The following is a 22,235-nucleotide window of genomic DNA, read 5'->3' as shown; positions in this document are numbered from 1 at the left end:
GTGTGTATCAGTCCATTGTCCAGTGGCCTGATGCCTGTGATCTATCTCTCCCTGTCTGCAGCGTCAACTGATGAAGAGGGCGGAGAGGGTTCTGTGGAGCAAAGCAGCAGGGATCGCACCACCAGCCGGAGACGCAAGGCCCGGCTCACCTCCCAGGTTGCCATCTTGTTGGGGAGTGAGGAGTCTGGTGCCGCGTCCCAGGCCGCAGCTGCCGAGGGTAGGTCCAAGAGGCGGAGGTCGGAGGTGGACTCCTCGGCAGCAGAAGGGGTAGCTGAGACCCCACAGGGTCCGACGGAGGAAGATAGCACGGAGTCATCCAGGTTGGTGGGTGGTTTGGTGGAGGAGGAGGCCGTGGAAGGGACACACACGGGGTCTGGAGGTGGGGATTCCACTGGTGCTAGTGGTGCAGTGCAGGGACAGGAGGCAGCACAGGCCGCCGTGGAGGTGCCTGTGTGTAATCCTGTCCCCGATCCTGTGACTGCATCATCCCGCACCAGTAGGGATGCCTACGTCCAGACCCGTTTTCAGGGAGGGGATCCGCTTACAATAACTGGCCTTCCTCTCCCTGCGGACGTGGCTATCCGGGACCGGGTTGAGCCTGTCCTGAGTGGGATGGCGTTGCATCAACGGGGCATGCGAGGTGTCCTGCATTGTTTACGTGAAGACACTGCACGTCATCTCGAATGCCTCATTGACCGCGTTGACCTACTGGGACTGGTCACCAGGGCTGGATTCCTCCATTTTCTGGACCTTGTTCTGACCCCCTCCTCACCTGAACACCCTACGCGCCAGTCGTCCTCCATGCCATCTTCCCACCCATGTATCACCTGGGTACCCTGTGGAGCTGCCTCTGACCCAGCGGCCAGGCTGGTGGGGGACACATCCCTGCCACAGTCGAGAGTCGTACGTCCAGCAGGGGTGGCTACCATGACAACTGCACCCCAGCCAGAGGAGGACGTGCAGACAGCAAGAGCAGGGGCACAGGCACAGCAGCAGCAACAAGGTGGAAGCGATGATGGCTCGGGGCCATCAACATCAGAGGGGCAGGCATTGGCCAGAGGGCAGGAGGACCCAGTATTACAAGTGTCTTCCGTGTGGCAGCGGTTGGGCCATGCCATAGATGCGGAGCGGCAGCGGGCAGAGGAGGCACGGCTCACAATGGTCAGGGCAGAGAACTCCATGCGGAGGGCACTGAGGCGGGCTGAGTGCCTCGAGGCAGTTCGCAGATAGTTGGAGGTCAACATGTCATCATCCCTGCGAACCCTCTGGACCATGGAAGAGGACCGCCTCCAGGACATTGAGTGGGAGTTCAATGATGCCCTGGCCCGGGACATCGATGAGTGAGCCGTCGGACTAGCCCGCTGCCATTGTAAATAGTTTTTAGTGTTAGGTTTCATTTTCATTTTCCTTTGATTTGGGGTGATTGGACTATGCCCCACACATTTGTACATAGTTTTTTTCTTAGGTAGTTTCTTAGGTAGGTTTAATTTCTTTCGTTGGGCTCATGGACCCTTGACAATGGATTTTACATAGTTGGACAATGGATTTATTTGAACTTTTCATTTGGATTTGAACATAGATTAATGGATTTTTCTTTTTACGTTTCCTTTGGATTTGCTTTGGTGGAGGGAGAGTTTGGACTATTTTTCTTTTGGATTTCTTTAGATTGGTTATACTTTTCATTTACTCATCTTTTGGACATGCTATTCATTTCATGTTTGCTATTTGTTTATGCTTTCATTTCATTGCTTTATTTTTGTCCAGAATACATTTTGATATTTTACTTCCATGTGTGTGATTCGCTCATTGGGTGCATGCATATGAAAATGTGGGTTTACACAATCAATGCCAACCAGTGTGTGTGTGTGACAGACATGTGTTGATGTACATAGATGACTTTTGGTTTGTGTCTTGAGATAGGCATGTCATTGTGGGGTGGATTGGGAAATCATTGCGTCTCAAGAATGGGGTGGCGTACTGTGGTATTTTGGTGTAGAAGTGGGCCATGATTGTGCATCTTTATGTCATGTAGGGGGGAGACATGAGTGGGGGCCTGCTGGCAGGCGCCCCTCACTGCTTGGTGGTGGGGGTGCAGGGGGACATGAGTGGGGGCCTGCTGGCAGGTGCCCCTCACTGCAGGGGGGTGGGGGTGCAGGGGGACATGAGTGGGGGCCTGCTGGCTGGTGCACCTCATTGCTGGGGGGTGGAGGTGCAGGGGGACATGAGTGGGGCCCTGCTGGCAGGTGCCCCTCACTGCTGGGGGTGGGGGTGCAGGAGGTCATGAGTGGGACATGAATGGGGGCCTGCTGGCAGGTGCCCCTCACTGCTGGGTGGTGGGTGTGAGGGGGACATGAGTGGGGGCCTGCTGGCAGGTGCCACTCACTGCTGGGGGTGGGGGGTCAGGGGGACATGAGTGGGACATAAATGGGGGCCTGCTGGCAGGTGCCCCTCACTGCTGGGTGGTGGGGGTGCAAGGTGACATGTGGCCTGGCTGGGGGGCATGCCCACGGTGGATGGGCTGCCTGCGGGACATGACTAGGGGTGCAGGGTAGTCCCCTGTGGTGTGGGCTGCCTGCAGGGCCTGTGGAGGTGGTAGAGGGCATACCTGGGAGGACCCACACTGCCAATTCACGTGTGGGACTCCCCGCGCACCCCACTGGATACACGTAGCCTGCTCGCACAGGCCCAATCGCGTGTGAAACTTCCTGCGAACCCCAGTAATACACGTACCCCGCTCGCACAGGCCCTACCGCATGTGAAACTCCCCGCGAACCCCAGTAATACACGTACCCCGCTCGCACAGGGCCTACCGCGTGTGAAACTCCCTGCGTACCCCCCAAATACACGTAGCCTGCTCGCACAGGCCCATTCACGTGTGAAACTCCCCGCTCACCCCCGAAAAACACGTACCCCGCTCGCACAGGACCAATCGCGTGTGAAACTTCCTGCGCACCCCCGAAATCCACGTACCACGCTCGCACAGGGCCTACCGCGTGTGAAACTCCCTGCAAACCCCAGCAATACACGTACCCCGCTCGCACAGACCCTACCGCGTGTGAAACTCCCCGCGAACCCCAGTAATACACGTACCCCGATCGCACAGGGCCTACCGTGTGTGAAACTCCCCACGTAACCCCCAAATACACATAGCCTGCTCGCACAGGCCCATTCGCGTGTGATACTCCCTGCGCACCCCCGAAATACACATACCCCACTCGCGCGGGGCCAAACGCGTGTGAAACTTCCCGTGCACCCCCGAAATCCACGTACCACGCTCGCACAGGGCCTACTGCATGTGAAACTCCCTGCGTACCCCCCAAATACATGTAGCCTGCTCACACAGGCCCATTCGCGTGTGAAACTCCCAGCGAACCCCAGTAATACACGTACCCCACCCGCACAGGGCCAATTGCGTGTGAAACTTCCCGCGCACCCCCGAAATCCACGTACCACGCTCGTAAAGGGCCTACTGCGTGTGAAACTCCCCGCATACCCCCAAATGCACGTGGCCTGCTCGCACAGGCCCAATTGCGTGTGAAACTCTCCGCGAACCCCAGTAATACACGTACCCCGCTCGCACAGGGCCAATCGCATGTGAAACTTCCCGCGCACCCCCGAAATCTACGTACCACGCTCGCACAGGGCCTACCACGTGTGAAACTCCCCATGTACCCCCCAAATACACGTAGCCTGCTCGTACAGGCCGAATTGCATGTGAAACTCCCTGCGAACCCCAGTAATACACGTACCCCGCTCGCACAGACCCTACCGCGTGTGAAACTCCCTGCGAACCCGAATAATACATGTACCCCGCTCGCACAGGCCCTACCGCGTGTGATAATTCCAGCGCACCCCAGGAATACACATTCCCCGCTCTGCATTTGCTGTGTAGCAGCCCTGTAAGATGGTCCAGGATTAGCGCAGCCCTTTGCGCTGGATTGGGGATTTTGATGGCTTTTCCTTGCGCGAGGGACGTTCTTGAGGGCGTAACTGGCGCTGCGGGATGTTCTCTGCGCCAGGGCTCTGTTTGCCTTGGGAATTCCATGAATACGCGGTGCACCCGAATGCTGTTTAGCGCACACGGCTGGCGCACGCTGGTGCACGATCCCTCTCTGCGCTGCTCGCGTGCGCTGCCTCTGCGCTGAAATCTATGAATTACCCCGTTAGTGTTTTGGTTGGCATTAATACAATGCTTTGTGAATGGAAGTGGGTAGCAGTGCCAAACACTGTGGTATGTTTCTGCATTATGGTGCAGCGGTTGGGTAGAAATGCTGGTCCCCATGTTGCCTTTGTGAATTCTGGCACATGGCTACTTGTTCGCCTGCATGGCTCTGTTATGTTGTGGTCCTTCGGCCATGCACCCAATAATCTAGGCCTAGGTCTTCACCACAGCCACCACAACATAATGCATCAATGCAGTTGTAACTCTGCATGTCTTCGAAGGTGGGGTCCTTTACACAATGGTTGTGGAGGACATTGTAGACTTGGTAGAACAGCAGAAGTGGTCTGCTATGCGTACATTAGCATATGGTGTAGGTCATTGCACGTATTGCACATTAGGGAGTCACATGTGACCATTTGCGTTTGCTAGGGTTTGCCCTTTATAAGACCCTTCAAATGTTGCATTGCATGCATGGCTGGAGCCCTTGCACCAACAAGTATGTCCACTGGTTGCAAGTAGGTTTCACATTGTAGCTTTGAGTGTGTGGTTTGGTTGCATTGCATACATTGTTGGTTCCATGGGTGTGGTGAGTGTTAGAACAACTTACAGTTGTCGGTGCATGGCTGGAGATGCTGCAGTGAGCAGTGCTGCAGCGTGTCCAGTGGGTGCAGTGTTGGAATACTGTCCATATAGAAGAGGGTATGGTTGAAGTGGATGCAATTTGTGCTTGGGTAGTTTGCATTGAGAAGATTAGTAAGTGTTGTACTGCACTCTGCACAATTGCTTGTATGCAGTTGCTTCTTACAGTTGTGGCTGCATGGGTGGAGATGCTGCAGTGAGCAGTGGTGTACCGTGTCCACAGGTTGCAGTGTTGGATTAGTGTCCATATAGAAGGGGGTACGGTTCAACTGGTTCTTATATGTGCTTTGCTACTCTTCATTGCGCAGATTAGTAAGTGTTGTCGTGCACTATGCAGTATTGGTTCTATGCATTTACTAGAGTGTGGGAGCAGGACCAATGTTGTCAAGAATTTGTTGTTCAATTGGCAGTAATAGAATGCTTTGTGAATGGAAATGGGTAGGGGTGCCAACCAGTGTGGTATGTGTGTGGATTATGGTAACTGGAACATGTTTGCATGTATCGCTGTATTATGGGGCGGCGGTTGTGTATAAGTGCCGGTGCCTATGTTGCCTTTGTGAATTCTGGAACCTGGCTACATGTTCGCCTGCATGGCTCTGTTATGTTGTGGTGGGTGTGGCAAGGCCTAGACTGTTGGGTGCATGGCCAAAGGCTGTAGGACGTAGGCCATGCACTCAACAGCCTAGCCCTTCACCACAGCCACCACAACGCAATGCAGGCATGCAGTTGTAACTCTGCATGTATTTGAAGTTGGTGACTTTGACACAGTGGTTTTTGGGGGACATTGTAGACTTGCTAGAACAGCAGAAGTGAGCTGCTATACGTACGTTAGCGTATGGTGTAGATCATTGCACTCGTTGCACATTAGGGAGCCACATGTGACCATTTGCATTTGCTGTGTTTAGGCCCTTATAAGACCCTTACTTTGGGAAGTGCTGTAAGATATTGCAGCATGAAAGGAAGTGCTCAGCACCACACATGTAAAATATGGCCAATGTACACAGGCACCTGCATACCGTCCAGCACACCTGATTCAGCGTTATGCAGCCATGCATGAAAACATGTGGCTAGGGTGAAAGTTGGCAGCCTCAATTGCAGATGGGGAGTGAATTGCATATGATATGAGCATTTAAACATAAGGTGTACTATGGTGTGTTCTCTGTGGTGAGGGCCTAGCGCCTTGTATGCATGGCTGGAGTGGAAAGGGAAGAAGGACTGTCCCTGCTTTACTGGGGAGAGGCCCTCACTGTAGCTGAGAAAGCGCATGTGCCACATCCTGCCCTTTCAAGCATGGTGGGCATGGAAATGGAGTTGTGGGAATTAGGCAATCAGGTGTCGAGGGTTTGCCTCAAAGGAACGGCCGGTACTATTTTTCTCCACCAGTCTGTGTAGTGAGGGTGGTAGGCAGCGATGGAGAGGCACAGAGTCCTAATAGTGGGTGATACCTTTGTGCAAGATCTGCACATGTATGCTGCGCAAAGAGGCATGGCTGCTAATTTTGTGTTGGAAGGAGTGGTGGCTTTCTGGGGCACGGTCCATGAGGGCAGTTTCGGCGGTATGGTTGACCTTTGCCAATGTGTGGTGTTTGTCTGTACTGTGGATGTTGTTGTACTGCATTATGGAGCTGTACATTTGGAGTGCATGTTGTGTGGATGTTTGCTCCATCACCTAAAGAAGTTGATGGAAGAAGTGATGCAGATTTTTCCCACTGCCAAGGTGGTTTTCTCAAGCATACTTCATCTAATCTTATATCCTGGCTTGCAACATTATGAGTTACTACTGACTTCTGCAATTGTATTCGCTCTCCACTCTTGCTTCTCCACTCTTTTTGACTGCTTACTCTCTGTTCTCTCCTCCTTTCCCTTTTCCTATCTCTCCTCCCCTTACTTTCTTCTATGCAACCTCGTCTGTTTTCTCCACCCTCTCTTTACTGTTTTTTCCCTCCTCACCACCCCTCCAGCACTATCTGAAATGTCGTCAGGTCTAGTATGATAGTCGCTTGTTTTGTTCCTCCCCTCCCTTTCTGCACCCCTCTCTCTCACCTTTTGTTTTTCTCCGACTCTACCAAAAATGGCATCAGGCCTAGTACGGAAGTCGCCTGTCTGTTTCAATTTCCTTCCCACTCGCCCCTTCCCTTCCTTATCTATGTCTTAGCTCTTGCACTATCTGAAATGTCGTCAGGCCGAGTACGATAGTTAATTTCACATCCTTACTGTTCATGGCCTGTAAGAATGTGGTTGTATTTTCCCTTGTTCCCTCCCTTGCCTTGAAGCGCTTTGAAACACATTGGGCCTCATTACGTTGCTGGCGTTACGCGGTAAATGGCGCCGTAAAAGGTGCCGGTGCCGTTTACCCCGTACCACCTCATTACGAGGTCCCCTCGCGGGACCCTGGCAGCAACACCTGGTTAAACCAGGCGTGCTTACCGGCTCCCGCAAGGGGAAGAGGGAGCAAACAACGGGCCAACTTGTAATGGCCCGTTGTTTGCTCCCTCTCCCATTCCCATTCAGCCCTGTGGGGGCTGAAATGGGAATGGGGAAGGACCGGGTCTGGGTCCTTGGAGGGAGGAATTACCGGGCCTTCCGAACTCAGAATGGCCCGGTTATTCCTCATTCTGAGGACCCGGACCCGGACGCGATTTCGGCGGTTGCCATGCCGCCAATAGCGGCATGGCTACTGCCAAACTCGATTTGAGGGCCATTGTGTATAGGCGCTATATAAATAAACAATCATATCATATCATACCACCAAGAGGAGCGTGGGACCATGCCGGTGTAATTTGTCCCCAGCCAGAGGTCTGAAGGTGTTGTATTAACAGAAGCATGTGTCAATTTATGTCTACTGCTGGGATGTTCTCCACCGACTATGATATCATTAATCAGCGAAATTTGCACTGGTTCCATGCAAATGGCATTTTTTTTACCAACATTAGCAATGCTGTTTTGTTTTACACTGGGCAAAAAGTGTTGAAGACAATCCTGTAACATTGTAAGGAGGCAACCAAAAGAGAAACTCAAATAAAGAGCAAAAACAAAAAAAAGTTCTTTGTAAGCATGTAAATAATTTAAAAAAATGTTTTTCCAAGGGAACAATAAAGACCCAATCCCCTAACCTGTTTCACACCTCTCCCTCCACCCACATCCCCCCTTCCTAGCATGATAACTCCACAGATTCCGTTTAGTTTCAGGATTAAAGGTGCCACATCTGCCCTTTTCAGGATGGTAGCCATGGAAATGGGACTGTGGAGGCAAAGGGATTGCTCAATAACATTTCGGGTTGTGGTGTGTATGGAAAACCTGTGGCAAAAAGTCTCTTTGTACAGAGAAATGCAGAAGACTATGGTGGAAGTGTGCAAGCTAAGGGACAGGCATCCTGTTTGTATGCATGCACTGTATGTACTTCTTTGCAGTTGCTAACACATACTTAGTGTTGCTTTTCTGTGATAATGTTTCATAGGTTTGCAGTAAGTGGGGTGCTGCGGAAAGAAAAATTGTGAAGTGTACAAGGTAAGTGGCAAGCATCCTGTTGTATGCATGCAATGTGTGTATAATATCATATGATGTGATATTGTATGATATGCCATTTGTACTGCGCATATACACAAGTTTTTGAAGGGTTGCCGAGGCAAGGGCGGGGGAACAGAGGGCAGACAGAGACAATGAACCTACTAGGCCAGGCGACACTCAGATTGCCCAAGTACATGTGGAGGGGGAGAAGAAAGTGCAGTACATGGGAAGAAGAAACAATGACAATAAGTAAAAATACGGCCCGATAAGTGCAAGAATAAGTGCAGACATCAGGTGGTGGTTGAACTGTTAGGGATCCAGAAAACAGTCCCCAAGTGCGGGGTTTGCCAGAAAGGCAGTGCAGGGGTGTGTCTGGTGGAGGGAGGTTGCCTGGGCCAGAGATCAGAGGGTGGCCAGGTAACAAGTGCAGAATCAGTTTCAGCCAGGAAGTCAGCAGAGGATAGGAGGAGAAAAAGCAGAGGCGAAGAGAAAGGTTTTGAGGTGCTTCCAGAACCGGCAATGGTTCTCGTCTCGCTTCAGGGATGCAGGGAGGCTGTCGCAGAGGGACGCCCCAGCCGAAGAAAGAGATCTGCCGCCAACTGATTGCCTGCTGAAGCGAGTGACCCTGAGGGAGTTGGAGGCAGATGAGGGAAGAGCTCGAGCACAAAGAAATTTAGGAAGTGAGAGTTTCAGGTATTGAGGCCTCAGGGCCCGGATGGCCTTGTGCATAATGCAGCCTGTGTTGACCTTATTCTTTGCTGCTACTTGGAGTCAATGCAGACATTTCAGTCCCAGAGAGATACAATCCCTGGGCTTGAGGCCAAGCGCAATGCACGCCGTCTTCTTCTGGAAGAGTTGCAGTGTGTAGAGAGTACAAGCAGGCAGATTTAGAACAAGGCTGTTGCAATAGTCTAGCCTAGAGCGATCCACAGCTGTGGAGACTGTGAGCTTTTCGGACATTGCTTTAGGTTGGTAACATACATTCAGTGGTGGTTTTGGTGGCATATTTTTACGATTTATTTAGGAGATGTGTTAGTGGGGAAACAAATACATAGTATTGTCGGAAGGAAAGAAGAGAGTTCCTATTTCGATATTACAATGGGTGATATGGGTAAATGGAACCGTTGCAAGCAAATACAATTGATGTGCCACTTAACGATGGTGGATGGGAGGAAAAAACAGTAACCTTTTAAGACCGTACTGGATGCTCACTGGCAGATACCGTGCACACAGGCACTTATGACGGAGTTGTAAACATACTGCAGAAAACATTTTCATACCTCCCCTTTGTGTTTATGGGTGCTCACGTGGATGAATGTTGATGCACAAATCTTCTTTTACTGAACTTTCTGCTGGACACTTGGAGGCTCAATGTGCAACGGTGCATAATGCAGTGTTGTACAGAAGTGACAGTGTTAGATGCTAATGGGCCTCATTACGACCCAGGCGGTAAGGGGTTTACGGCAGCGTAAACAGCGCCGACCCTTACCGCCTGAGTACGAGGTCCCTTAGCACCATGGAGCTTTTAACACCTGCTTTTAGCAGGTGTTAAAATCCATGGCGCTAAGGGACCATAGAGTTAATTACGCCACCGTAATTTACGGTGGCGTAATTAACGCCTTCCCCACTCCCATTATGCCCTATGGGGCAAAAATGGGAATGGGGAAGGGTAAATGGGGATTGGGGACTTACCGCCCCGCCAAGGTCGGAATGGGGCGGTAAATCCGCCAACCACCATGGCGTAAACATAGTTTACGCCATGGTGGTAAAGTCACGGCCCAGGCGGTAACTTACCGCCTGGGTCGTAATGAGGCCCAATGTCTTGGATGCCATTGGTGGATGAATGTGTGACTATTTAACAGTACCCAAATCAGGCAGTGATGGTCAAAAAATAGTGGAACGTGAAGAAGGACTGCTCCTGCTTTACTGGGGCTTGGCCCTCGTAGTATTTGGGAAAGCGCACGTGCCACATTCTGCGCTTCTCACCATGCTGGCCAATGGAAATGGGACTGTGGGAATTGTCCAATCAGGTGCTCAGGGTGTGCATCACAGGAAAGGGCGGCAACATTTGTTTCCATTACTCTGTGTAGTGAGGGTGGCAGGCAGAGATGGAGCGACGCACTGTTTTGATAGTTGGTGATGCCTTTGTGGAAGATCTGTTACAGTATGCTGTTGGAAAAGGCTTTTTTGGCAATTTCGATTTGGAGGGAGTGGAGACTTTGTGGTGCTGTGGCGATGTATGCAGTTCTGGCGGTTTGCTTGCAGAATGTCGACGAGTGGCCACTTTCGCAACTGTACAAGGTGTGGTTGTGCACTATGGAGCGTTGCATTTGGGTTCCATGGCTTGTTCCAGTGTGTACCGTCAACTGAAGAAGTTGATGAAAGCAGTGAAGTGCATTTTCCCCACTGCTAAGGTGCTTTTCTCATGTAAACCACCAAGAATAGTATGGGACTATTCCAATGATTCCTGTCGCCAGCCAGAGGTCATCAACAGAAGTGTGACTTCTTGAGTGCTGCTGGGATGTTCTCCTGTGAGAATGACAACATTGGTTCTCGATATATACACCTTTTCAAAGCAAACAGCATTTCTTTGTCGACCAGTGGCAATTATATTTTGTTTCACAATCTACAGGCTGCACTGAAGACCCTATTGTAAGAATGTGAGCTGACCTACCAAACACAAACATACTTATAAAAACTGCAAAAAAAGGTGTTTCTATGGAAGCACCTTTATAAAAACATCAAAAAAGGCCAATTTCAGAGCCGACACTACTAATGAAGTCCCCTAACCTGGCCGAAATGTATTCTCCCACTACTGCGTGCGCACAGTACGAAAAGTCAGTGGACATCGTGATAGTTGCAGGGTTGCAGTTGTCACATATGCCCCTTTTGTAGTTGGCAGCCATAGAAATGGCCCTCTGGAGGCTACGGGATTGGTCAATAAGCATGGCTTTAAGTGGGCCAGGGCCTGCCGGGGCTGAACCACGGCAGGCCCGGAAATTACGTTTTGAGGCGGGGCCCTGCCGGGGCCCACTAATCTCCCCTGGCAGCCCCGGCCACTACACGAAAAGGCATTTTTTTCTACAGCTTGAAGCTCTCGCTTGTGTGCGAGAGCCATAGGCTTCAGAAAAAATGCCTTCCAGCCGTAATGGTGGCGCCGCACCTGAGAGGCATCCTTTTAATCAAGGGATGCACGTGGGCCGGCGCCACCATTATGGAGAAAACGTGAGGCCGCTGGAAGCAGAGGCCTTGCTTTCTAAATACTGAAGCTCCTGCAGATTCGCGGGAGTTTCAGTCTTTAGGAAAAAGGCCTCTGCTTCCATTGGCCTCACCCTTTTAGCCTTAATGGTGATGCTGCCCCTCCCCAGCTGGCGAGGGGCAGCACCAGCATTAAGGCTGAATAGGCGAGGCGCTGTCCCCTGCCAGGCAAGCCTATAGAAAATAAATGCAGAGATTAGCACCCTCTCCCCTAATCTCTGCAAAAGGCTGCCTGGCAGGGGTACCAGTAGCCCATTGAGCTGGGGCTCATCAAGGGGGCGTGGCCTAACGGTCCATCAAGACCCCCGCTGTTAGGCCACGCCCCCTTGATGAGCCCCTGCTCGATTTGTAGTGCCACTTAAGGCACTGTCAATAAGGTTTCTGGTTGTGGTTTATATGCACAGACTGTGGTACACAGTGCATTTGTCGACAGAAATGCAGAGGGTGTTTCACGAGCCACAGCGTATAGTTTTGGGGGGAGTTCTAAATACATTGATTGAAAGTGAATGAAAAACACTATGCAGTGGCTGCTCATTTTGGAATCTATCCTGTGGATGTGTAGTGCTATGGAGTACCTACAATGAAGTGACTGATTTTGGTTTGCCTGTGTGAGTCTTTGGTGACGCGTAATAATGGCAACATTATTGTTCTTCATTGTGGAGGCAAAATTGCACAACATGTTACACGAGTTTCAGTGCTGTTTGTGATGAAGGAGGCACTTGCCCAGGTCATGCATTTGTTTCCAATTTCCTGCATAATTTTTTATCGCTTTTACGCAGACAGTGATGAGGCTGCGTTATTTTTCATTTGGCCCACAAATGGAGAAAGCGCGGTACATTGTGAAGAAGTCTATTTGTGCCTTTTTATGACATGTGCCAATGGCGTACTTCAAAAATGGTAATATGACGTGAAGAGTTTTTCCCACCAATAACGTTCATCTTACTATTCCTGCCATCCCAATTTCTGCACACCTTATCTAAATTGCCTTGCTGCCCTTCTTGAAAGTACGGAAATTTTTTTTTTTTAAGTAAGTGTTGCACACTTAAACTCTTCAGAACGCACTGCAACACGTAAAGAAACCTCTTTCTACAGCGAGCCCTTTCTACCCGATTTCATGACAGTGTTTTCCACAGCGCCATGCCTCCCTTTATTTAGCGCACATTTTGTGGAGCGTATACGGTGCGCGGTGCCCTTCTTGAAAGTACGGAAGAATGCCCTACATTTGTACATTGGCAATTCCATAGTTCAACTCTGAAAGGAGCTTTCTTAATTTTCTTCTTCCAGTTCATTTCTATTTATTTTGGTCTTTTAACACATGCCACAGAAGGAACGGAAGGCAAGGGCCAGTACGGAAGGGGCCGCACCTTTAGGGATAACATAGAGGATGTACACAGAGAGGGAAATGTTGGGTGGCCCTTACCTAAATAGGCACCAGTCATTATCATGCTCCCGGACGGACCCTTCCCAAGCACTTCCAAGTAGCTTCCCTCTGTAGAGTAGTGTGTTGCAGTACATGCACAATACAATGCCCTTTGCCGGGTAAGGGTCTGTAGCGCAGCATATGGTCTTGAAGGATGTTTTAAAGCTCTGTTGCCCTACAGGAGTGCCCCTGTTGTTGGCCGCAGCAGATGTAGAAAATGCTGTACTTGAAATTACCCTACTGCATTGTTGGAATGGCAGTACCCTGCCCACTGGTCACTTGTGCTTCCATTTCAGTTCTCGTCACATGCAGTATGGACACTTAATCGCACGGCATTAGCCGCAGGACTAGCATTCACAGAGATGAATACATTCTGAAATACAAGAATGTTTACAACAGCAAGAAACACAGCTACATTACGTGGAGCAGGGAGATAATTATTCAGCGAGACCCATGCGGCTACAGTACTGTTTTAACCGCCTCTAATCCCCACTGATATTCTTTGCGCTCCGAAGAATCTGCTGTTTTCTTACTTCTCTTTACATGCACCAGTATGTGCGTGACTAAGCCTCACCAGCTTTGCCATTTTGCAGACTCACTACAAACTGTCACACCTGCAGTTAAATGTGTTCTTCAACTCTACGACCCTCAGGCGCACCTTTGACACTTTCCGTCACAGTGCTCAGTGCAGAGACGGTGTGTCTGTTTCACGGGTCATGGAAAGGCAAGCAGCACATCAATCAAATTAATGCAATATTTAACATGCCCACCATACACTGGAAGTTGCTGGTCCTTGTCTTCCAGTGGGCCTCATTCAGCCAGGCATGCTGCAGCCATAAATTGGTAGGTTTGCACAGCAACCCACGTAGTCGCAAGGACTACTTGAAATGTGGTAGCCTACCGTATGAATCCGTAGGGCTGGCGACAGGGGCGGTGTTACCAACACACAGAGGATGCCCTACGTATGCGCATAGCTGTACGATGGATACACGTGCGCTTCCACAACTAAATAAAAGTGCATTAGAAGATGCGGCCATGCGGCCAGTACTGGAGTCCTACCGATACCTGTATTGTGATTGCACATACGTCGGCCAGGTGCAGTCTCCCTAGGAAACCTCCATATTGCTTACCTGCAGTCATCTCGGATAGTACTGTGTGGCACAGATTCACTATTCAATGTTAACACAAAAAGAAAAACCATTCACACACTCACCAACACTTAACATGTTCACCTTTAATTTCTAAGATACACCGACACTATTAGGAAAGGGAAGGGGTAGCACAGTTATATACATACACAGGTGAATTTGGGCTTTCCACAAGTTATCATAAGGGCAGCCAAGGAATCTGTGACAAACCGTTGTTAATGGGACGTTATGGTTCAGTTGCAGTACCAAAAGCCTATCACCTTTACAGAAAACACTATGCTAAAGCAATGTTCCGGTTACAGTGCCCTACTACAAATCTCTGAAATTCACCAACAAACAACATTGTTAAAGGGTCGTTATGGTTAAGTTGCTCTACTACAAACCTATCCCCTTTACATTTGTGATGTCATCTTTGATGTCATGGGAGTTAGTATTACTAGTGGACAATGGTGGCGCGAGTTATGGTTGCTTAGCTTAACATAACTGTTGAATTTCTGGGGGTTTTCGGTTTTACTTGTAACCATAGTATGGATAGGTAGTTGTTAGTGCAAAGTAACTGTAACGTCCCTGTAAGAAACGTTTTTGCACTGAAGTTGCTAGGTTGTTCTTAGGCCAACTGAAGCATAACGTCCCTTTACCAAGGTTTTTTTCATTGAATTTGATAGCTTTTTAGTAGGGCACTGTAACCAGACCCTTCCTTTAGCATAGTTTTTTCAGTAAAGGGGATAGGTTTGTAGTAGCGCAACTTAACCATAACGTCCCTTTAACAATGGTTTTTGTTAGTGAATATATATATATATATATATATATATATATATATATATATATATATATATATATATATATTTATATCTATAGATTAATGATGATTTTGTTTGGACTCCATCTTTAAGGGACCACCCAACCTCAGTTGGCTTAACTATATTGGGCTACTTGAAGATTAGGGTCTGGGCTGGAAGATACAGCTCTGTGGGTCTTAATTAGGAAAGATTGATTGATTGCACTGCACCTTGTTTATTGAGATGTTTTTATAGGAAATGTGTAAACTGAAGCACTGAGACACCTTCTTTTTTTAGATAATTGGAGTAAACTGTAATAGTAACAGGAGTTCATTTTGGAATTTCAGTTTTAAAGGATCAATCAAAGCAGATTTTAATCTAGTGAGTTTATGATGTAATTTTAGGAGATTTGTTTTAAGTTTAATATGAACAAATCTAGTTTAATGTGAAATGTTAGTCATGTTTCTCCTTTTCTGTCTTCTTTTGTCCCTTTTTTGTATGGTGCTGTGGTTTTAATATTTGATATGATAGGTTATTTATAATGCACTTAATACCCAGAGGTTTCTAAGCACGGATCCGGATTCTAAGCATGTCATCTTGATTCCAAGGCGAGCATGTTGCCCCGAGCTAACCTCCCGAGACAATTGATGAATTGTGTATAGTTTTGAATAAACCATATACAATAAAACATTTAAAAAAGATACATTTTAGGAACCAAGCCTTCCACCTTTTAGGGGCCCTGTATCTGATGGCCCTGGTCAAACCCATACAACCAATATACATGCCAGACTATGAGGAAGGAGGAGGGGAGAGTTGGTGATATTTGGGCATTCCTTGTCCCCAGGGTGATTGGTCACCTCCAGTGGGATCCTGGTTGCCTTGTTCCCTAGTAAGGGTTTTGCCTAGTGGGATCACCTCCCTAATCCTCAAAAGAGTGGCTCCCCATTGGAGAGAAGGGACAAACTCCCCGGATATGTCACTTAACGTTTTCCTTAGACTCAGCCCTCCTCTAGTCGATCTATCTATGAGGGACTGAATGAAAACATCCACATTTTCTTGCTTCTGTTCGTTCTGGTGCTCTACAGTGAAGCAAGAGGGCTGTAGGCCCGTGATTTGGAGTCTTTTCCAAGACAACACATCCATGTTGGGGGGAATGATCGATGATAAGCCGGAACTTTCTGCCTGCCAGATAGTATCGCAGACTGGTTGTGGCCCTCTTAATAGCTAGGGCCCCCAGCTCTACAGTGGCATAGGCCAGTTTGCAAGCGAGCAGTTTTCTACTGGTACACAGGACCTGATGTTCTTTGCTATCATGCAACTGTGAGAGGACAGCCCCTAAGCCTCCTGGAGATGTCTCCATCCACAGAATATACTCATGGGTAAAGTCGGGGTATGTTAAGGAAGGGTTCATCGCAGAGCATCCACTTCAGGAGGTCAAATGTTAATGACCGAGCCGGGTCCACACACGCTTATTTGGGTGGGAGCGTCCATCTTCTCAGTGATCCTGGTCGTGATGGAAGACCAGTTAGGACCAGCCTTCACTAAAGGCCGGTTAGTCCGAGAAAGGCTCAGAGATTCTGTTTGGTCATAAGGGGAGGTGGTAGAGCTGTGGCCTTTACTTTCTCGGTCTGGGGTGGATGAGACCAGTGCCCGCAAAATACCCACGATATTTCACTGCTCTTTGTGCCCAAGCGGAAGCCCACGTGGGGACAAGGGTGCAGGTGTTAGCCTCACGCAGGAGTGCCTGATTGCCGGATTGGGGTCTCCACATTGAAGGTAACTAGAGCTGAAAGCAGTGACACCTTGTCACCACATTGTATAATCTGTCACGATCCCTCTGAAGACTTCTCCTAGGTACTGACAAACCACTCCAGGTGCTGGATGTGTGCACGTGTGCCGGCCGCACAATGCAGCCAGCTACTGACTGAGTTCTTCTAAACCAGGGGTGCGAGGGGGGGGGGCTGTTGGACCCGGTTGCACTTGCTGTGTGCCCCCCCTTTGGGGCTAGTGCAAATCTTGGGGGAGCGTGGCAGTGGTGTGGCAGGTGCAGGGGATGGCGTTATGCACTCCTCTGTGAAATCAACAGCATATTTCCAGTGTCATCCACTGCCGGGTCAGGGGGCGGGGGGGCAGGGGGGACTCTGGTGGCCCTTTAAGTCAGCTGGTACATCTACTATTTGATGGAAGCCGCTGCTGACTAATGGGGCGCTGATGATCGCATGTGAGTCTGCACCCCCCTGCACCTCCCTGCATCACCCTGCACCTCCCTGCACCACCCTGCACCTCCCTGAACCTCCCTACACCTCCCTGCACCACCCTGCACCCCCCTGCACCTCCCTGCACCACCTTGCACCTCCCTGCACCTCTCTGCACCTTTCTGCACCTCCCTGCACTGAGTTTACCCAAACAGTCCGCAATTGACTAAATGAGGTGGTGACAGGAGAACATCATTTTACATGGAACTCTTTTAAGGGAATTCTTTTTTATTATGATATCACATTCATTAAGTACTGCAAAGTACATATTGCATAAGTCATTTTTTTATTTTGGGCTGCTAATTGTTATAGAATTGTAGACTGAAGCATTTTGATAGAACTATAGCCTAACAGTGTATTCATTAATTCTGTAAAAATAGAGTAAAGTGTGCATGTCTTTTCACCTGTAAGCATTTGGTTTTATTTGTTCATTGTAAAGAATGTCTAAAAGAGAGGCTGTTACCTCCATCTCCCCAAATGGGAGAGACAGGAAAATGTATAAAATGTTCCAACGGATAAATGAGGTCAATATTTTACTCTTAGAAATAAAGGGTCTCTTACGTGAGATTGAGGCGCCCGTGGGAAAATAAACCCAGGTCTGAATCAGGGCATCGTGTGACCGATAATCTGTAGACGCCCTTATCTACTTCTGCCCACGCCCGTAGAGGAACCTCCAGTCAATCTGTCTTTATCAGTGTTTTTCCCCTTCAGAAAATCATGGGCCATCATTCCGAGATTGGAGGTAGCCATGGCACGGACACGGACTGGGTAAATGAGGACTTACCGGGATATTCCGACCTGTGCGGTCCCGGTAAGTCCCCATTCACCCAACCATTCCCCATTCGCATTTTTTTATTTTTTTATTTATTTATTATTTGTTTGGTTAATACAATCAACCTTTCAAATTTTCAACATACAAAAGAATTGCATTTCATAATTATTTACCAACAGATTTATACAAGAGCAGCAGCACGTGTGGTAAATGGATTCAACAATCAAGGCTGTTCAATTGATACTCTTTTTGGTATTCAATAGAATTTGACTGAAGCTTATAGCATTTAGCAGGAAATACAGCATCCAAAAATTGTATCGTGGCTATCTTTATGACTAGCTTAGGTGATAAAAAGATAAATTGCCACAGATCTTTATAAATATACCTGTTTTGGTCTTCCAGATAGTTTTTAAAATATAGCATACGAGTGGCCGCCAGTTGAGGGCAGTACACTATGCAATGTTCCAAAGTCTCTTTTTGGTCTAAAACTTTACAAAATCGGCAGTAATTATCAGCCTTCGGGATTAAGTTTCTACGAGACAGGACATCTCGAGTTGGCCACAAATTCAAGCGAAAACGAAGCAGCTTTTGACGTATTTTGGAGCATGGAAATTTGACCAAATAATCAGCCATAACACTATGACGTTTATGACCAAATAAATTTCGTTTGAAGTCTTTATAATTTAAACATTTATTTTGGTTGGTACACCAATCGTGATGTTGAATTTTTTTCCTTGCACTGCTTTCATTTGTTAATAAAAGCTCCAGCGAAATTGATGCATCAGCTAGTGCATTTAAAGTTGCCTTACACCATTTTTGGGTGAACATTCGATCTCTGCTTAATAGATGGACAGCCACTTTGCCCAAAATGTCTGTGCGATTAAGAGAAAGAAGACATTTTCGGAGAAATGCACAGTATTTCCAAGTGACGTATGAGAAGATGGAAAGAGAGCCCAGTTCAAACCTTATCAATGGAAGCGGGGTGCTTGCCGGCAAATGTAGTACTTGCTTCCAGAAGGCCGATTCCAATCTATCCCACCAAAGTTCTTTTTTGGGGGCTTGGGCTTCTGACCCATAAGTTAAGATTGGAAGAACTTTCTGCATATAGAAAGTTACCACATGTTTTATTGTAAATTTGCCGAATTTGCCCATTAGTATTTTGGCCTGTGCAACTAAAGTCTGTAGTTTGCCCTTAAGTTCAATATCTTGACCGGGGTTTGCAGGGGTGTCGGTGATCAAAATCCCCAAATATTTATATATGGATACCTTGTCAAGGGCAGAGTTGTGCAATTTCCATCTGAATGGTTTGACTTTCGCTCCCAAGTGCCATTTGCAAACCATTATTTGTGTTTTATTCATGTTTATATTTAAATGGTTTGTATCTACATACGATTCCAGACCATTTAAAGGATTTTGTAAACCACTTTGAGTTTTTGAAATGAGGATTAGGTCGTCTGCATAAAGTAGATATTGGATTTTGGTCAAACCCATTGTCGGAGAGTCACTGCTTATCTGCTTGAGAGCAATACCCAAATCAAAGATAAAGAAATTGAATAAAGAGGAGGCCAAGATGCACCCCTGTTTCAATCCTCTGTGTGTTGTGAATTTGGCCGTCAAATCGCCCCCCAGAGTAAGTCTCACCTGCATGGTAGTATTTGTGTGAAGGAGAACTATTAATGATGTCAGAGAAGAGGGACAATTGTGTTTGATTAATTTTGAAAATAAAAGCGCTCTGTCGACTGAGTCAAAAGCGACTTTAAAGTCAACAAAGGCTAGAAACAAAGGCTGTCTCTGAGCAGTATGCTCAGAAAGAAGTGTATTTAAGGTAAAAATGTTAGGGATAGTGCCTACTTGTGCCACGAAGCCTGCTTGAAAAGGATCGTTAAGTCCAGCCTGCATGGTCCATTTTTGAAACTCTCTTAAAATTAGACGAGAGAAGATCTTACCGGGGGCGTCCAATAACGCTATGGGTCTGTAACATGTAGGATCTTTCCTGTTCCCTTTCTTAAAAATAGGAATAATTATTGAGTGAGTCCAGGAAGGGGGTAGAGTTTGCGTTTTTATAATGATAGAAAAGATTTGGAATAATATTTTGGCCCAGATTTCTGGATGATCTTTAAACATTCTGTTAGATAGACCATCAGGGCCGCAAGCGCCAGATCGACTGGACGTCTTGATAAACAGGTGAATATCATCCAAGTCAAAATTTAGATGAAAATTCGTCGTGAACTTGTCAGATACTGGTGCAGAACCCCCTTTTGGAATACTGTATAAGGCTGAGAAATGGTAGATCCAGTCTGCCTCGGTGACTTCATTGGCTTGTACTATTACCTGTGGCCCAATAGTGGCATGGTTGAGCAGGGACCAGGTGTTAGCAATATTCTGGCTTTGAATAGTGGCCAATAACAGTTGGCTGTCAAGATGGTATAATGTGGCACGCCTGGATTTAATCCAGTTTCTGTAACTGGTTTTAATTTTTGTTAGCTGACTATGACGCATACTATGAGGTAGTTTCATGGCTTCCCTTTTTTGAAGTCTGAATAATCTCTTATGATTTCTGACATCCAAATTGAAATTATGAAGAAAGGAAGGACGGATCTTAGATTTTGATAAAGTGCTCGGCAATACAGGTCGAAAAACTTGAATCATGTCAGAATAACAGATGTTAGAATTTACCACGTTCAGTTGGATTTTGTTAGCTTCGTGATTCAATTGTGTATAAAAGCGATCTAAAGTTTTGTCCGTCCATCTTACTTTGTTACCTGCATTATTAGAGGTCAATTGAGAATGTTGATATTTATCTCTCTGTGAGTTTGGGACACCCTTAAACAAAAATTTGGCCGTCAGTTGATTGTGGTCACTCACATCAGATTTTATAATTTCGAAGTCTATCACATCAGAGAAACAACTAAGGTTCATGTACATATAATCTATGATGGAAGAAGACTGCCCTCTATGCCACGTTGAACCCGGGGGGATATCGGATTTAAATGCACCATTGAGTCTAAAAAGATTGTGATATTTTACAAATTGTAACCATTTCTTGGTTCTAAATTGGGTATTTGAGGTTTTCCCAGCTATACAATCCAAATTTAGGTCACCAGCAATCAAAATTTTATGTACTGTGTTGTCTAGACAAATGAGGCTGATCATATCGCTCAACGTATTCAGAAAGCATTCATCCGTTATCCCCGCCGGATTCCAGTATACATTTATAATGGCATACGAGGTGGCAACCAAATTGAGCCGAGACATTTGAATAAAGGGATTGGGTGATGACCAAGAAGTGAGACTGGTATTGGTGTTCGCTTGAATGGCTGTTAATAGACCACCATATGGTCTACCACAAGTACTCTTACTAGCAGTGATCATTAAAACATCATGTGTGTCCCAAATTGGCGTGTTGGTCAGCCATGTTTCCTGTAACAGTATCAGATTGTATTTGCTTAGTGAACTCAGATCATTATTCAAGAGGTGAGAGAAACCTCTAGAGTTCCAACTTAGACATGTGAATTCACTTGGGGTCTGAGCTTGATCTAGTTACTGCTGGTATTCAGACCCTATAAGAGCTCTAGAATCTTTAAACCCATAAGAATGACTTTCATGTGTAACATGTTTTGACTGACTCAGGAAATGTTGCTGTTGAGCAACCTGTGGATTAAGATTGAATTCAGAATATACTTCGAAACCAAGATCGAACAGATCCTTTCTTGCTAACCATATTGCGTTTTGGATTACACGAGATTGCATCCAAAGTCTCACAATATGTAAGTTAGAATTATCAAAAAAATCTACTAATGTTAAGTCGTTCGAACTAATATCCTCAAGTGCCACTATGTCTGCAAAGATATTCAGAATAGAGTTTCTGTTCAAAACGAACTGCTTATATGGCAACGGTCTACATTTTAGGACTAGACAGAAATTAGCTAAACGTTTTGGAGGGGGGTGAATGGTACTGGATTTGTTGTTGGAATCCAAAGAAACCGAGTGACTAGAGGTAGATTTTTTGTCACTAGTTAAAGCTGTACTAGGTGACATTTGAAGATCCTTAGAAATCGCGGCTTTAAGTAGGGTGAATAATTCAGGGACGATTTCAGCCAAGAGTGATCTCCCAGACTTATCAGGTAAGGGCATGGGCAAAATATTAGTTTCAGAACAATGCTTGATAGAAGATGCCTTGGGCTCACTAAAGGCAGACAGTGGGTGAGTCGCAGGTTGACGATTTGGTTCAACCACGGTCTTTACCTGTTTGTTCTGAATTGATTGAGTTACAGGAAAAGTCTCATGTTTGCGAAA

At 47.2% G+C, this 22,235-nt stretch overlaps 1 protein-coding gene across 3 annotated transcripts in view; it reads left to right on the top strand.

Moving 5' to 3' along the window:
- Window positions 1-22,235, top strand: part of LOC138570311 (zinc finger protein 84-like) — a 362,312-nt gene that overhangs the window by 193,157 nt on the left and 146,920 nt on the right. The window contains exon 1 of one of the 3 annotated variants that reach the window (XM_069649091.1): window positions 8,256-8,307. The exons of the other annotated variants lie outside the window; for them this stretch is intronic. The gene's annotated coding sequence lies outside the window, so the exon portion shown is untranslated. Of the gene's footprint in view, window positions 1-8,255; window positions 8,308-22,235 lie in introns of those variants that run through there. 3 annotated transcript variants of the gene reach the window in all.

Source organism: Ambystoma mexicanum, chromosome 2q, assembly GCF_040938575.1.
Source record: "Ambystoma mexicanum isolate Mex_15411 chromosome 2q, UKY_AmexF1_1, whole genome shotgun sequence".
NCBI classification, from domain to species: Eukaryota; Metazoa; Chordata; class Amphibia; order Caudata; family Ambystomatidae; genus Ambystoma; species Ambystoma mexicanum.
Note: the sequence above shows the minus strand (reverse complement) of the source record. Positions and strands in the feature narration are given on the sequence as shown.